This window comes from Hesperophylax consimilis, chromosome 27 (genome assembly GCF_061612785.1).
Source record: "Hesperophylax consimilis isolate HC1 chromosome 27, BYU_Hcon_1.0, whole genome shotgun sequence".
In the NCBI taxonomy this organism is placed as follows: Eukaryota; Metazoa; Arthropoda; class Insecta; order Trichoptera; family Limnephilidae; genus Hesperophylax; species Hesperophylax consimilis.
In genome coordinates, this window is record NC_142862.1 from 26,074,601 (window position 1) to 26,092,362 (window position 17,762).

Genomic DNA, 17,762 nt, shown 5'->3' on the forward strand with positions numbered 1-17,762 from the left:
TAGGTACCTACTTATTTATAGTATGTCCGCGATTTCTCGGTTGGCGATGAGGGAGTATGCAGGTACTAATCATTATTCTGAAATAGTCAGTAGGTACCTAAGACCTTATATTATGTCCGCGAATTCTCTATTGGCAATGGAGATTCATTTTAGTTTACGATCGTCTAGTCTAGTCGGCTCGCGGGCAGTTTGTCGAATTCTCGGTCCCTCCGATATACCACCGAAAACCAAAACAAAACGGGTTTTTAAAAATATGTAAAGGTTAGCCTGTCTAGATTCAAATTCTTTATAAAAACGACAAAAAGACGGCCCGTCCGTGCACTTCGCGAAGCTGATTCTCGTCGAACGAGGATAAGACAGTAATAAAATATGAAATTTAGTATTAGTATGTAATTTCATCGGATTTTTATACGTTCGGCCAAAGTGTGGTTTTGGAGTTTTTCTCAGTTGTGTTTGTGAAGGCATTGCAGATGGTTCAGTGAATTTATATTGGATTTTCTACTTTAAGGTAATTCCAAATTTATAACATATTTCTCCTGTATCAATAATTCTGTTAGTTTCTTAAAAATATATATAAATATTAAGATAATATCTGTACATCTGCGGAGACGAAATGGCAAATATATGAAATTCCCTCCATAGAAAAAATCGCAAAGTATGCTCCGAAAATGGTTAAAACCGCATTTTGTTCTATTATTAAACTTGTTATAAATGAAAAAAAAAATAGTGTTTCTTTAAACGCATCTTAGACATTTTTCCTTTATTCTGACATGGTTGGGTTGAGTTGTGGTTGAGAGAAATACGGGTAAGGCTCTCAACTAGCAAACTGAAGGTCGCGGGTTCAAATCCAGGCGTGTGTTTTATTTGTGTTTTTTCACAACTTAGTAATTAAAAAATATCGTTTCGTGTATTTGCGAGACGTTTCAGAGTGGAAGATATTCTCAGTGTCACACTGGTGTAAGACCGCCATTAATAATTAAAACGTTGCTTGAAATGGCTTTGGCCGTGTTTGGTGACCAGATCTGAATAACCAGATACTTCCCCACCTTCCTCTTCCCCATCTCCTTTCCTTCCCCATTACCTTCACCCTCACGACTTACCCCTATTGGGATTCCATTGTATCACTGTCTCCACACGGTTTATGAGAGAATCTTCAGAATAAACCAATTATACATATGTTATTTTAAACGAATTAATTATGAAATAACACAAATTAAGTTACCTCCGGCTGAAATATGTCTATTTTATGTCGCGTTGACTAGAATTTTTATATTCTAAACAGAAAAAGTTGCTTAAGTTTATTGAAATAACAGCTCACCGTTTGAGGGTTGCGGTCAAACAATTAGATTTCGGCTTTTTAAGAGCCAGGAATGTTACATATCTGTATACATCCAGCCTTCAATCCGTTTGAGTAGGATCATTTCCCCGTAGAAAGTTTAACTTAGCGAATTTTAACGCACGTTTCGAAATAATCAACATCTTTACGGCAGTTCAACTCGATCCCGAGGTAGGATTTAGCCTTCTCCACGAACAAAAAATACTTGAGAACCCACTAGGTCATGCTGGTCATGTTTTTTATTGTCCTGTCACCTGGCGTAGTATCTACAAACCTTCGTAGTTTTAAATTTTCATTTCGAAACTATAAACTATAACATAATATTCGGACTACGATTCGTCTATATTCGAATTATTTCTAAGATCAATCGAATTCTTTAAATCTTAAAAGTGAAATAGAATCTTCGAATGATCTTTGATAAACAGTTAATTTATTCACAAAGATGGACGCCGAGTATTTTGGTCGAGTGTTGCCACCGAGAATTTAAATGTTATAATTATAACTTTTGCATCACAACAACAAGTTTGCTGTGGCGACATTGACGGAAAAATATACTCAAATAAAAATATTACGTATGCCAATGTTGCTGTCATTGCACATAAAAAAACAATAAATATAAGTAGGTACCTAGACGCCAAGTAGGTGGGGTACTTACATACCTGCATAATATTAATTTCTCTCTGACAGTGTTCCTCAAGTTTCCTAAAAAATCTATGGATTTTTTTCGGTATGAATATTCTCTATGTTTTATTTCCTTTCAATAAAGGCAATTTCTAAATTGGAACTGGTGATATGTGTTATTTGTTGCAAAAAATCTGATAGTATTAATACTTCAGCGTCTGGACGGTGTAGGCCCTCTGATTGGTCAAATTTAAATTGTCTGTTTCGGTTAAATTCCGCCAACTTGAAAATGACACGATTTCATACTAAAATAGGATCGCCTCATAATAATACGAGATTTCTTCAAAAGCATCGTTTCTCCTCATATAATTTTTGGATAATATCAAAGAAAATATATTTTAGAAAGTTCATAATCCATTGGATTAATTACATTACAGTGAAAATTATCCACAGTTACGTAATTATGTTTGACGTTTATAAAAAAATCACGCGATCCTTCAATGGCCGATACGCACGGCTTTAGATTAGATCGCCGACATAGCGCACCTCTGGCGGTCTAAAAACGAACCAAATGAATGGCGCGAATATTTAAATATGCAGCTCACAATATTTGAGTACTTACGATTAACAAGCAGATTTCTTCTGGAAGTTTATCACTTTGTAATGGCATTTTTCATTATTATTTATATATTTTTTGTTTATTAATTATATCTGATTTTATATTGACATGTTTTCTAATTTCAAAATTATTTATTTGCGATGCTTTATATCCTGAGTGAAGTATTTTAAGACCTGAATTTTTTATCGAAAGTGTGATCATTATTCAAAAGATGATTTGCAAACTCAGATTCACTATTTCCATTTAGAGCCGTGCGATATTCTTTAGTTCTGACTTCAAAATTTCTATTGGTTCTACCTTTGTAAAAGAAATTACAATCATCCCAGTTGAGTTTTTAAACTCCTGATTTTTTTGTTCAACTGTCATTCTTATTAAGAATATATTTCTTCATTGTTATTAGTGTAAAACGCCAGTTGAATAGTATCAGGATTGTTTTTATATATAATTTTAGAAGTATCGTTATCCACAAACAGAATTCTGCGCCATTGTTTATTTCTATCTTTAGAAAGACCGTTTGAAGAGAATATGTTTAATTTTTTTATTTAGTCTTTCAACTATCAATTTATTAGAATAACCGTTATTAAATGCTATTTGTCTTATGGATATATTGTTTTAAGGTTGTATGCTATTTGTTTTTTTCAGGTCTTAAAATACTTCACTATAAATAATATATAAATTTTGGAAACGAGGAAACATGTTAATATAAAAGCAGATATAATTAACAAGAATTTTTTTATAAACTCTCTTTTAAATATTTTCCCACTCAACTGGTCTTTCCCGTCTAACGATATTGTAATTCCTAATTATTATAAACCCAGCCTACTCTTACCCCTCCCCCCTCCCTCCTTCCACTTCTTCTTTCCCAATTGCAATCTATATTTAATTTTTGACTTCGGTGTATACACAATAAAATGTAAACATTATATTTATTTATTTATTGGACAATTTGCATAGCGCCGCTTTTGTGAGATATCACCTCAGGGGCGCTATATTGTAATAATCTACCTTTATATATAGATTTTTACTCTCCTAATGATGTTGTATATATAATCTAACTTTAAACTTTATTAGATACAGTAACAGTTGTAGGTAAAGAATTACCACCAGTTGGAGTAAAATTAACACCTTTTAATTAAACCGACTTCTAATCTCATCGCACAATTACCCTCCTTTTATTCATAAACACGGGTACAATTAATCAATATGTAATAATCTATTATTTAAGTCAACTTTGTTATAACTATCTTTAATTGTGACAAACTAAACGATATTGATTCAACTTATAGACATTGACGGTTGTAACACATATTTAAGCACTGCAAGTCTCCTATGAGCTAATTATATTAGGTACCTAAGATAACAGTTAATATCAGTTGTAGACATGTAGTCAATAATAGTGTTTCATTTGAAATAATCCATCACAAATACGTAAAATTTAATTTATTCAAACAACTGTCATTCTTATTATGCGTAAATTTAGCATGTTATTATTAATTAACTCCTTTCTGTTCCGTGTTTTAACAATATATATACTCACCCTCTCTCTGTGAACGTCCTAATATCTATCTATTAAATGTAACTGTTGTTAATATCACTTAAAATGGGCGAAGCCCAACGAAGAGCCGCCCGCAGGGCCTAGCAGAAAAAAACCCGCGGAGCGGGTTTTTAACTGCTAGTATCAAATTATTTGAAGAATCTTTTCAAATCCAGGCAAGCGATAAGGTAGGTACCTATCTACCTATCATATGTTTTTACAAGACCGTTACATATTTTATACAGAAATATTTAAAATGCTTACTTTTTTTATACCCACTTAATATCTTAAATTTCAGATAACATTTTGAGTTAAGGCGATGCACTACGTCGTGTAATATTTTGAATCGAGCCGCTATCAATAACACACCTTACGTAGATGGCGATAAGGCTTAAATTCCCGATTAACACCATCCACCTGTTTTGATTTATGCAAGAAAAAAACATGGCCAAAAAGTGCCTTTTATTTTATTTTGTGGCACAAATATTTAAAAAATTTTCTATCATTTTACAAATAACTTTATTTGCCACATTATACAATAAAACCATAACCGAAAATGGGTTCGTAAGTAGGAGATTTTGAACTTTAAAGCAGTTTTCATAGGCCTTATACATTATTTTTTCTGGGCTTGTAAAAAGACATATCTAAAAAATACTCGATTATTTCAGAGGCCAGGATGTATTCTACTCGCAGTATATAAATAATTAACTAAAGCATCTGAAACATTTCTAGGCGACCAAATTTGCAAACCAAAAACACATGATTTTGCATTACTACGTACTGCATCGCCTTAATAGTTCGTTTCGTCTGATTTTAACGTCAAATTCTTTAAAAGATTCGTTCAAACGTTGATGATGTTTCAAAACTGTTTTAAAGAGATTGCGGTCAGCACTAATAATACTTGAACAGCTGAATGTGCACTTCGCAATTGACGTAGCACATCTTCCGGTCATTTCGGAATTAGGACTTGAAATAAGCTTAAAATAGTTCCACTTTTCATTGTAAATGTTAGCCTACTCGTATACTTATGCTAAAAATCAATCCATCGCGCTCATTGATTTATTTTTTAGTCAATGATCGCGCTATATATTATAAGTCGCACAGTGGGGTATTTTCACAAACTATGTAAACCGTTATGAAAATATCTGGAGTCGGTGAATTATTTTCCCATTTGATCTCTAGTGAGTTGACGTTTTGTTCTTGTATTGTTTTGTATTTATTTTGCTTATATAATGCACTTGCATAATGTTGATTGACTAGATGATCATTTGTGGAAAAGTGTGTCCAAGGGTTTAGTTTTTCCTATGGGGAATATTTAACCCGGATTAAATAATTGATACCTAAAATCACACATTCATAAACAGTTCGAACTGGTTACAGCGTCAGTATAATTATGGCTGGTAAGACAGCTGTCACCGACGTTGGTCGGCGTGACGTCAACAACGCCATATTCACGGTTAAAACAAACTTTACTGGCGCAAAATCACACATCTAAAAATCTATTCTTCAATAGTAAAATAAAATAAAAATGCCATCATTATTGCTATTTTTTCCGTGTCTTTTCGACACTAAAAAGTTATACGAAAATAAATTATTAGATTATTATTTTTTTGGTAAACTAATGTTTAAGACAAGATTTTTTATGCATAGCACAAAGGGTAACAATTATTTTACAAGCAACAATTATTAGCCTGAAACACTCAGGTGAGGTTGAGTGTTTCAGGCTAATAATTATTGCTTGTAAAATAATTGTTACCCTTTGTGCTATGCATAAAAAATCTTGTCTTAAACATTATTTTACCAAAAAAATAATAATTACTATTTGACAAGTTCTAGTATCTTCACCAAAAAAAGTAGACAATTTGTCTCGACGCCATCTAGTGAGAGAGTTAGCACTTACAATGCCTTTCTCATATAAAATAAAGTTGGTTGTTTTCAGGTGAAAAAATGTAACAAGCAGTAATTGTTGAATGAAATACTAGTATATATTGAATTATTTCGCGGATAAGAGATAAGCCGCCATAGCTCAGTGGTCAGAGCTGTCGACAGGAAATCGAAAGGACACGGGTTCAAGTCCCGTTGGCGTCATGTATCTTTTATCAGGAGATTTTTCAATGTGGATGAGTGTTTCAGGCTAATAATTATTGCTTGTAAAATAATTGTTAAATTATTAGAGTTGACTCGAACGATACAAACTTAGTATTGTGGGTATTGGTGCATACAAATATATATTTCACAGCGATGTCCTTGCGAAACGTCACTGATAAACAGTTTTTTGTCTATCTAATTATTGTTTTTTATCGAAAAAATTGAAACAAGTTTAGTACTATACATTTGGTATACGTTGATTGAATTTAAATATTCGAAAAGTTTTTAAAGTTATTCGAAAAGTGTGTTGTTTTCCTTATACAAATGATCTTTATAAAATATATGTTTTTTCATTTTAAATTTTGTATGGCCAAGATTACCCTTAATGGGTGAAAGCCAAAATAAATAGATAATTTGTACTAATTTAAAATAATATATAATATATTTTCGGCATATTCCTGAATGGAACAGTACTGCCCTGGTGAAAAACAACCATTCAGAATTGAAACGTGGCTTGAAATGGTTTTAGCCCTGTTTGGTGACCATATCTGAATAGCCAGGTACTCCCACAACTTCCCTTCCCTCCACTACCTTCAGCGTCACAACATACCCCGATTGGGGATAACATCGTCTCACTGACTCCAGAAGGTTGGGAGCAATTGGGACTCTTGTTCGATTCATAAAAAAATGTCTGAAACATACTTTATGCAAGCAAAAATGTGTTTGAATCAACATTCTCTGCGATACCTATAAAATAATGTAACATCTTTTCTTTATAAATGATAAGTAGGTACTTAATTAGTTGAACGATTTAACTATACTTTGATCTTATTTGAATTTGGCATTCCAAGTGATTTTGTATTGTATTTGAATTCGAAGTGTTCCGATTTAAAAATGGAATAAAAAATAAAAGGATGTTGTTTTCGCTTTTGCTCGTATTGGAGTGGGTGTTTATATTTATCGTTGTTCAGAGTTGCCAACCAAATAATTTCGAAGGCAACATTCCTATCCGTGGGAAGGTAGGTATCTATCCAACATTAAAATTTATAGAGGGGTAGTCAGAAGTCAGGATGGCAACACCGATACAGAAATTAACGAGATAATATACAAATTATTTCCCCTGCATACATAATACATATAAATTCTACGGTAAAATAAAAAAAATTATTTTGTCTATGAATTCGGAGGTCACAAGTAAATTTTGTTTGATTATTTTTTATTATTAAACTACAGGGTTTTCCAATAAGAGGTGTTATTTTGATATTCAATCGTAAAAGATAAATGGTTTCGTTGCTTCAAAGTAAACGTTGTCCAGATCAATATCATCCAATTCCAGCCATAACAAATCATTAATCATCTCTGGATAGCGCAATCCATTCACCGGAACTGTTGCTCAAGTCTCATTTTCGAAAAAGTAAGGTCCAATGACTCCGCCGGACCATAAACCGCACCAAAAAGTCACACGTTGAGGATAGCGAGGCTTTTCAACAATAACTCTTGGGTTTTCCGAGCCCCAGATGCGACAATTTTGCTTGTTGACGAAGCCACCGAGGTGGAAATGGGCCTCATCAGTCAAGATGATTTGCATTTGATTCACTCAAGTGAATTTTAATCATTTCAATGCGTTGTTGAAGCGTGTATCGTTACATTTTTATTAATGGCGTAGTTTCTACTTGAATGTCAAAAAATGACAGCTTCAAAAGTAACATCTACCGAAATAACGGGTTATTCAAAATAACACCTCTTATTGGAAAACCCTGTAGTAGCGATGGTGGCCAGATTTAAATAGCCAGGAACTTCCCCACCTTCATTTTCCCCATCTCCTTCACCTCCAACTACCTTCAGCCTCACAAAATACCCCATTTGGGAATGCCATTGTTTCACATGCTCAGACGGTTAAGAGCAGCTGGGACTCTTGTGCTATACTCACATAAAAAAAAAACAAATAATGTGGTGAAGGTACTCAGACAAAACATATTTTAACTTTCAAATACACAAAATCGTATCTTTATCATTGCAAATTTAATATTGTTTATGAAAAGGGTAACAAAAAAAGGTGTTGCTATTCAGCTTTAGCAAAACCACACACGTATTTCGTCTCTCCCACATTCATGCATCGTAAAATCAGACCCTAGTGCAACAAAGCAAAGTTTGGAATTCGGTCAGCAAAAAACCGACTTAGCAAAAAATGGAAACATTCGAATCCACGGGACCGGGGCTTGAATGAATAAAAAACCACCAATGCTGTATTAAATGATGTTATATTCACCGTATTCCGTATGCTGATCGCATTGTATGGATTGGGTAATTAACTGGCGGCCCGCGGTCACAAGATATAACCTTTGCTCATTATAAGCGCGATTTACTCAAGGGCATGTATAAGGGGGGAGGTTTAGGGGGTTTGCACCCCCCCCCCCCTCAGCCTCAGTATTGCTGAGGAAAAAAGAAAATGGTATTCGTAGAATACATTAATGGAAAACACGACAGTATTATTTGCACAATCTCTTTTATCAATCTGATGTAATTAATTGAAACAGCAACATGAGAAAATCATTTACATTCGGCATTTAGATGACTTGGTGAGAATAATTTAATTTAAATAAATAAAAAAAAACCTTTCCATCCACTGAGAATTTAGTTTGCTAAAATGAATACTACAATAATTACCTCTAAACCAAAGGTTTTAACGAATTTAAATAATTATTTCAAAATTTTACATACAAATATAAGAAGCATAAATAAAAATTTTGATGATTTGCAAATTATATTAAAATATATTGGAATCCACTTTGACATCATAATCCTCACTGAATGTTGGATAAACGATAAATATTCATCGTTGGAAATTGCTGGACATACTACTTACTCATTTTTAACTAATAATAAACAAAATGATGGCGTAATTGCATAATATGTAAAAAATGAAATAAAAGCTGAAGTGGAAGAAACCACAATAATAAATGCCAATTGTCTTAAAATTAAAATTGGAAAGGAGTCAACTATATTAGCAATATATCGATCACCTTCATCTTGCAATTTAGATCCTTTTATTAAATCCTTGGATGAGGAACTCTCTTCACAAAAAGCAACTAAAAACTTATTTCTTATTGGAGATCTAAACATCAACATTCTACATAACGGTCACCCCCAAAAAAATGAATATCTACAGACATTAGCCTCGCATGGTCTTAAAAGCCCAATAAATGAACCCACTCGAATAGTTGACAATTCCAAAACCTGTATTGACCATATTATGAGTAAAACTAAAAAATATACCCAATCTGTCATTTTTGAATCAACAATAACTGATGATTTTACAACAATCCTAGCTATAAACCAAAAAAAGAAAGATAAACTCTAAATAGACCGACGACAATAGAAACAAATTAAACAAACTGGAATACCGTTAAACAAAAATTGCAATGTACTGATTGGAATAAATTACATAATATTGACAACCCAAATGATGAGTGGGATAGCTTCATTGATATTATCAAACATAACATAATGTCCAATACCAAAAAAACTGTACAGAAAATTTCACATAAGAATATACACATGTATAAGAAAAAGAGACGAATTACATAAAAAAACTTAAGCGAAATCCTTATGATATACACAAACTACGATACTATAAAAGATATAGAAACATTTGCAAAAACATCATTAACACCACAAAAGAATCCTACTATAAAAATAAAATAGAAGCATGTAAAGATAATCTCAGAAAAATGTGGTAAATTTTAAATGAAGCGACCAATTCTACATCTACCAGTAATACATCAAAAATCGATGAACTGAACATAAACCAGGTTCCCACTCTACTTGCTGAAAACCCTGACAAAATTCTTGATCACGTTAATAATTTTTTTACAACCATTGGATCAAAATTAGCAAAACTAATTACACCTTCTGATAATGATGAAGTCGAACCAAATGAAGCTAGCAATCTGGAAACGGAACTAAATTTCAAAAAATAACCGTTGACGAAATCAACAAAATAATTACTTCCTTAAAACCAAATGTATCATCGGGGGATGAAGTGATCTCAACAAATGCAATAAAACATCTCAGTGAAGAAATTTCCTTCCCACTGACACATCTAATCAATTTGTCTATAACTAAAAGCATATTTCCCACGTCCCTTAAAGTAGCAACTGTCATACCTATATATAAACAAGGATGTAAAAATGATATCAATAACTTTCAACCGATAAGCCTTCTAAGTACCTTTTCTAAAATATTGGAAAAAGTGCTAAATATACAACTTATGAAGTACCTAGAAGATAATAACCTATTATCGAAAACTCAGTATGGTTTTAGACAAAACCTGAGTACTACCGACGCCATGGACGATATCATAAATACGATCACGAAAAGTTTAGACGGGGGAAATAAATCTTTGGCGATATTTATAGACCTACAAAAGGCCTTTGATACAATAGACCATAAAATCCTTTTCAAGAAGCTAAAAAAATCGGAATGTCAAACACAAATTTAAACCTGCTAATAAGTTACATGTCAGAACGTACACAGTGTGTTAAAATTGAAAAGCATAAAAGTAAATCTTTCCCAATAAAATATGGTGTACCGCAAGGTAGTGTCTTTGGACCTTTATTATTTGTGATTTATATTAACGATATCTGCAACTTACACACAAAAGGAAAAATAATTTGTTTTGCCGACGACACCGTTATTTTTATTTAATGAAAGTGATTGGGTAACCAATTACAAAGAAGCTGATCATGGGCTTGTACTTTTGCAAAAATGGCTTAAACAAAACTCAATTACACTAAATGTCAACAAAACGAAATACTTAACATTTTCTAAAATGGCCAGAGGACAACCAGCTGAGGACTATGCTCTCAAAATACATGATTGTCAAGGAAAAAACTTAACGCAATCATGTCACTGCCCCACCATAACACACTCCAGAAATATAAAATATCTCGGCGTTGAAATCTATGAAAATCTTCGATGGGACACTCACATAAATAGCATTACAAAGAAACTTACAAAGCTCATGTACTACTTTAGAAACGTACGCAATATACTAAATAAAAATGATCTATATAAAGTCTACTATGCTCTTTGCCAATCACGCTTAGAATATGGGATTATTGGATGGGGATCTGCCTCAAACTTTCACATGAATGAGCTCGTTAAAACACAAAAAGTAATCCTGAAAGTACCCATAAGGACTCCATCAAAAGAAATTTAAAAAAAATTTTACGTGTTCAGCATTACAAAACTGTACTCAAAAAATGCAGTACTCAATTTTAAAGAAAAATATAAACACCTTGCTGAACAACACACCTACACTACAAGAACGAAATCCTCAAATCTACTAAACATTCCAAAATTAAATACTTACATCTTTCGTCCAGAAGAACCACTATTTCCATGTTATAAAATTATATAATTCCGAGGTTGCGGTGAAATGTGAGCTTATGTATGAGGGTGTGATACCGTGATATCTGCCCTGATGATGGACACTGCAATGCTGTCCGAAACGTTGGCTAAAGAAGGAGTTAGCGCAACACGTCATAACACCCCAAAAACAAATAACAAAAATACTTTTGGCCGTGAAAATCTTAAATCATAAAAACGAACATGTTTTGGCGGCAAATCGAAAATCGTTATAGAAAATAGAAAAAATTAAATTAAAATACCTTGATTATCGTAATTTTCTTAACAGTGTAAATACCTTATTGTGACGGACTGCAGAATAATTGTAAATTTCCCAAACGGTCCACAGATTCGATCAGTTGGCCATACCTGTCTCGTGTAGTCTGTACTGTGCGGCTGTGTGTATAGTTATTTGGTATTTATAATGTTTGGCATTGACATTGAGCTCTGTCGGTTAAGAAAACCAAAGGTCGACCATTGCGTCATGCTGGTCGATTTGGTGAGGCTGACTTAAAGAGGGAGTAAGCTGCCATTTCGAGAGACAACAAAACTTGACTTTTAGATTTGAAAAAATGTTTATTTTATTAAGTATAACCACAGACATAGGAATTAATAGACGAGAAGATAATGGCGAGGGGTAAAATCAACTGTTGAAGAACGAAGGGGGTAAAGCTGACTGTGATTCGTCAATAAATCAATCTGACAGTAAATAGGCATCTCGCCTTATAATATCACCATTTAGTTCTTAAAAGTAAAATCTGCTTTTGAATGAATAGACATTTTTACATGGGAGCGCAAATTACTCGCCACTTTATGAACAAATTTGCGAAGTCCAAATTCGGCAAAAAATTTCTTCTATTTTCAGAGTCGAATATTTCGTTTAAGTATTTAGTTAAGACACTTTTATAAATGTTCATAATTTACTTCCCAGCAACCAACCAGCTTTGTGTTTCGCGTCCAGATGTTTCTCGATGTGATAGTAACAACTGATTCATATTATACGATGTGAATATGCTTAAAATAAAGTAAAATAATGCTTATATATGGAATGTAATACGACAATTGGGTTTATTCTCTTTTTCACATCTATTTTTACAAGTTTTCATAGCACAAGTAAACATTTTGCCGTGTTATTTCGTAAAATGAACCGATGATGCCTCGACCATAGTTCGCACAAGAATGATGACGTCACGTTTTCAAATTTCACTTGAGGCCATACGCGAGCCCAGCCGGCTCCAATGGAACCGGTATGGGAAGTGGGGATAATACGCTTTTAATCACTTAGGGCAGGTCTACTAATATTCATATGTCTATGAGTATAACAGAAAAAATCTCAAATCACTTTCAATTTTTAACAGAATTTGGAGTAAAAATGTAGAGGTGATTTTTAAAATATATATATCATTGAAGAAGAAGATAATACTAATAAATCTAAACAGAACAAGACACAGAAAATTTAAAAAAATATAACGGTCACAACTAAGAATCGAACCCAGGATCTCTTGTCTTACCTGGACAGGCGTCTTAAACCACTCGACCATTGGGACCTATTTATTAAACGTAATATTTATCGACCACATATTTCAAATTTGAGACGCACGTCCCGGTAAAACAAGAGACCCTGGGTTCGATTCCTAGTTGTGAAAGTTATCTTCTTTTTTTTCTGTGTTTTATTCTGTTTCATTTAGATTTATTATTATTATCTTCTTCTTCAATGATATATTACATTTATTAGTATAACCTTAAAAAATAAGTTAAAGAAAAATTTTGTTCGTTTGAAATATGATAAAATATTTTTGTTAAATGTAAAAATCCCTCTTTGGAGAGACCACAAAGGATAATTATTAATAACCTTTATAATTTCCCACATTTTTCTCGGAAATCAATAATGGCATGGGTAATAACAATAAAAGCAATTTGTTTTTTATTAAAAACTTTATTGTTAGTCCTGCCATCGTTCCCACTATTAAATTCTACGTGCCGACTAGGAACACAACACAAAATGTAACATTATTCTGCAATACATACACAACCAACTATCAGACACATTCACTAACCAATAGTATGCATGATCTGGGCAACAAGTTTGGGGGTACTATTGATATATTTATTGACCTCATTTATATAATTAAGCGTAATCTATACCGGTACTTTGTTGAATCCTACGAATTATAGTAGGGTTGGTAATGTAGTTTTAGTGATTTGTTTATTTATACATTTTCGGGAAATCGACAGTTTACATTTAATCAGTTTGTACATAAGTATTATATAGTAAAATAAAACCAATTATGGATTTCCTCCTTGTGACTTTGACTGAGACAACATAATATGGAATAAGTTATTTAAATTTGTGAGAAAGGAATATGAATTAAAAAAAATTATATAAAACGAAATATTTACAAAACAATACATTTATAGCCATGGAGAGAGGTTGTAGATATAAATCAAATCATAATAGAGATATAAACAATAGAGACACAAACATTATTCACAAACCGTCAGAGAAATATTATTTTATGGACCTCTTGTATTTGGTAAGTTCACAACTGAAAATATCAACCTTAGATAAAACGCTATTGTAATTATTGCATAGTCTGTTCAAGAATTCTGCTTAGAGTTCGTTTTGCTTTGATCAACCCTGAACAGGACACAAGAGCGTGTTGAACGCGCAGGTACATTGAATGGAATCTTGTTTAGCAACTTATATGTAGTATTGTTCTAGTTTCTATGTTATTTTATGTTACTGTTACATGTTTTACCAATGTTGTTTCATATTCAGTTTACTGTTTTATCATGCTTTAATAATTCTGTTATAAGGCAATGCACTACGTCGTGTAATACTTTGAATCGAGCCGCTATCAATAGCACACCTTACGTAGATGGCGATAAGGCTTAAATTCCCGCTTCACACCATCCACCACATTATAAATAACTTAATTCGCCACATTATACAATAAAACCACAACCGAAAATGGGTTCGTAAGTAGTAGATTTTGAACTTTAAAGCAGTTTTCATAGGCCTATATATTATTTTTTTCTGGGCTTATAAAAAGACTTAAAAAATACTCGATAATTTCAAAGGCAAAGATGTATTTTACTCGCAGTATTTAATTAAAGCATCTGAAACATTTCTAAGCGACCAAATTTTCAAACCAAAAACACATGATTTTGATGCCTTAATATCCATGTAAAAGTTCGGCTGGGCGTAAAACCAAATAAAATAAAATAAGTACCTAGGTATATGGAAATAATATAAATATATCGTCTGTAACTGGCCTAACAACATTTTGATAATGCCTTCAGCAGGCCAAATAGCTGTCACTTAGATAATAATTACACAGCAGAACTTCTTTATAAATAACTGTTTTTTATAAATTGAATATTTTTGAAAATATTGAAGAAAAACTTTAAATGGAGTTCACCAATTTAATCTTGACAGCAATAAATAAATACAAAAAAGGTTTATGCGTTATCTGTATATGAGGGAATATACATACTATCCATTCATGTTTCCATCCTTGCTCGATTTCAATACATTAGAAGCCCGCAGAAAAATATTTGTAGGCAAACACTTTTTTAAGTTAATCTCTGGTACAATACACAATCCGCCTATGTTGAAAGAGGTTAACTTTTATGTCCCTAACAATTATACTCGAGGTAGATCCCATGCACTCTTATATGCTCCGAAAGCGAGGACTTCTGCCTATCAGAACGCGCCAATAAACAGAGCGACTCAACTGCTTAACGATTCTGCATTAGACATCGACATTTTCAATGTCACCTACAGACAATTCAGTAACTATCTTTTAACACATGTCACAAAATAGTAAAACTGCCTCTGTAAACTTTTTAATTTGTAATCTTCTCCATGATATATTGGTGTATAACCGTTTTATGGAGAACATGAAAAAAAAATAATTAATTAACACTTCAGTGTTTTGAAATAGGTACTTAATAGGTTAATAATCTAAATAATGTAATATTAAAAAAAGATTTAACAATATCAAAATGGCTGAGGATTCCACCTGTCATTTTAATTCTCTGAATTAGTATTCAAGAATCGGGCTGCAAAACCGGCTGATTGTTTGGGCTTTATTCAAATTTGAATCTGTTTGAAACTTGCAAGATTCGAGACCATGATCAGAAGGTGGAGCAGGAGATTTCGAAGAACAGGTAGAGTTTTGTAATTCTGTTAACCTATTAATTATTAACAAGTGTAAGTGTGCCACAACAGATAGGTACCATTAGTAACCATTCATCCGATAGCCAAAACCTCTGTTATAAGTCACCCCATGTGGTTAAGTTTGGCGATTTAGCAGGGGTGCCCGGGTCCATGGGCGTGAGGTTTAACAAACTAAGGATGAGGTAGATCCTTTAACATCTCTATTACCTTGCACCGCAGCGGGAGGGATAACATCAGACGTCCACACAGCTTCACAAGTATGACATATGGCCTGAAAGAAATGATTATCCTCAGGACATCTCAGAGCTATGCGTCCCGGAAAACACTGGTCTGAGGCAGTCAACTCTTAGATCAGCAACATCATCAGCTGTAGGCAGACTGATGGAACCTAAGCGCAAGCAAGATACTAAGTTTGGTGATCGCGCTTTCTAAGCATCTAGGCCGAAGGCTTGGAATAAACTCCCTCCGGAACTAAGATCCATAACAAGTCCAACAGAATTCAGGTCTAAACTAAAAACTTACCTTTTTAAGCTGTCATACCCTTTAATTAAATATACCATTCCTCAAAGAAAGTCCAATTATATCCGATTTTCCAATTATGTCCTAAATCTTGTATCTAAATTTCGCTAATAAACAATTAGTTGATGTTAATTAAGTGTTAATCTTAAGTGACCTACCAGGTAAGTATGGTACTATATATTATCTCCATACATAGTTAGTAATAACATAGATCATTGTAGAAGTATATTTTGTATTTGTACAGCGCCCTTGAGGTGATTTTTCACAAAAGCGGCGTTATACAAATCATCCAACTATGATTATTATTATTATACCGTAGTTGAAATGCATGTAAGTTAATAATGGAACAGTCTAGGTCAGACCAGACGGCCTGATGTCATCGAAGTAGGAATATATAAAACACGGCATGAAAGTGAATGCTTCTCCTAGACCTCCTAGACACTATAGGCACTAGTCGTCAAACTCTAGACAAGTTGAATCATCGCTGCTATGTTTGTCATTGGGGTCATTGTTGAATGTTTACGATAAAAAAGATTGCACGTTTTATCTACTTATGCGATGTCTGTATCCATGTAATATGACGAAACAAGTCTGTAAGACATACAGACAAATTATATATAAGTAACTAGAAGAAATACAATAATCTTGGTAACTAAGAACACAAATCTATTTTTTTCACATATCCTACGGAAAGTGCGCATGGACTTTGGCTTTTGGAAGGTTATTAAAAAAATTTCTTCGAATCTTTAAAATATGAACAATTCATAAATCAAATTAATTCCCCGAATTTGGATAGTGATATACTGTACCCTTAATATACATTTAGGTACTTAAGATGGGTTGGTTCACGGAATTTTAACAATTCATCAAATATCAAAGTTGATTTTAAAGTTTTGTGAAGGTTATATTCAAGTTCTGTTATTATTTCAGTTTTGTTAAATAACTGGCCAATTATGATATAATAACAGAACATGAATAGAACCTTCACAGAACTTGAAAATGAACTTTGAAATTTGAACAATACATCAAATTTCGACGTTCATTTTCTGGTTTTGTGAAAGTCCTATTCAAGTTCTGTTATTATGTCATTATAAGCAAGTTGCTTGTGAGAACTGACATAATATCAGAACTTGAATAAATCTTTCACAGAACTTGAAAATTAACTTTTAAATTTGAAGAGTTCAAATTCTCTGAAACAACCCGTCCTTGACCTATACTGTCTAGCATTTAAAAAAAAACTTGACTATTTTTATAATACAAATTCTTTAAAATTGTGTATATTGAATTATGTTTGTAATTAATTAACAAATTAACATAATTATATTAAAGATATAATTATGTTAATTTGTATCTTGAATTACGTTTGTAGTTATTTAATAAGACTTTGAATATTGTTCACACATCGCCTTTTAAGCATTATTTTATTTTTGTATGTAAATACTCCTCTCATAAA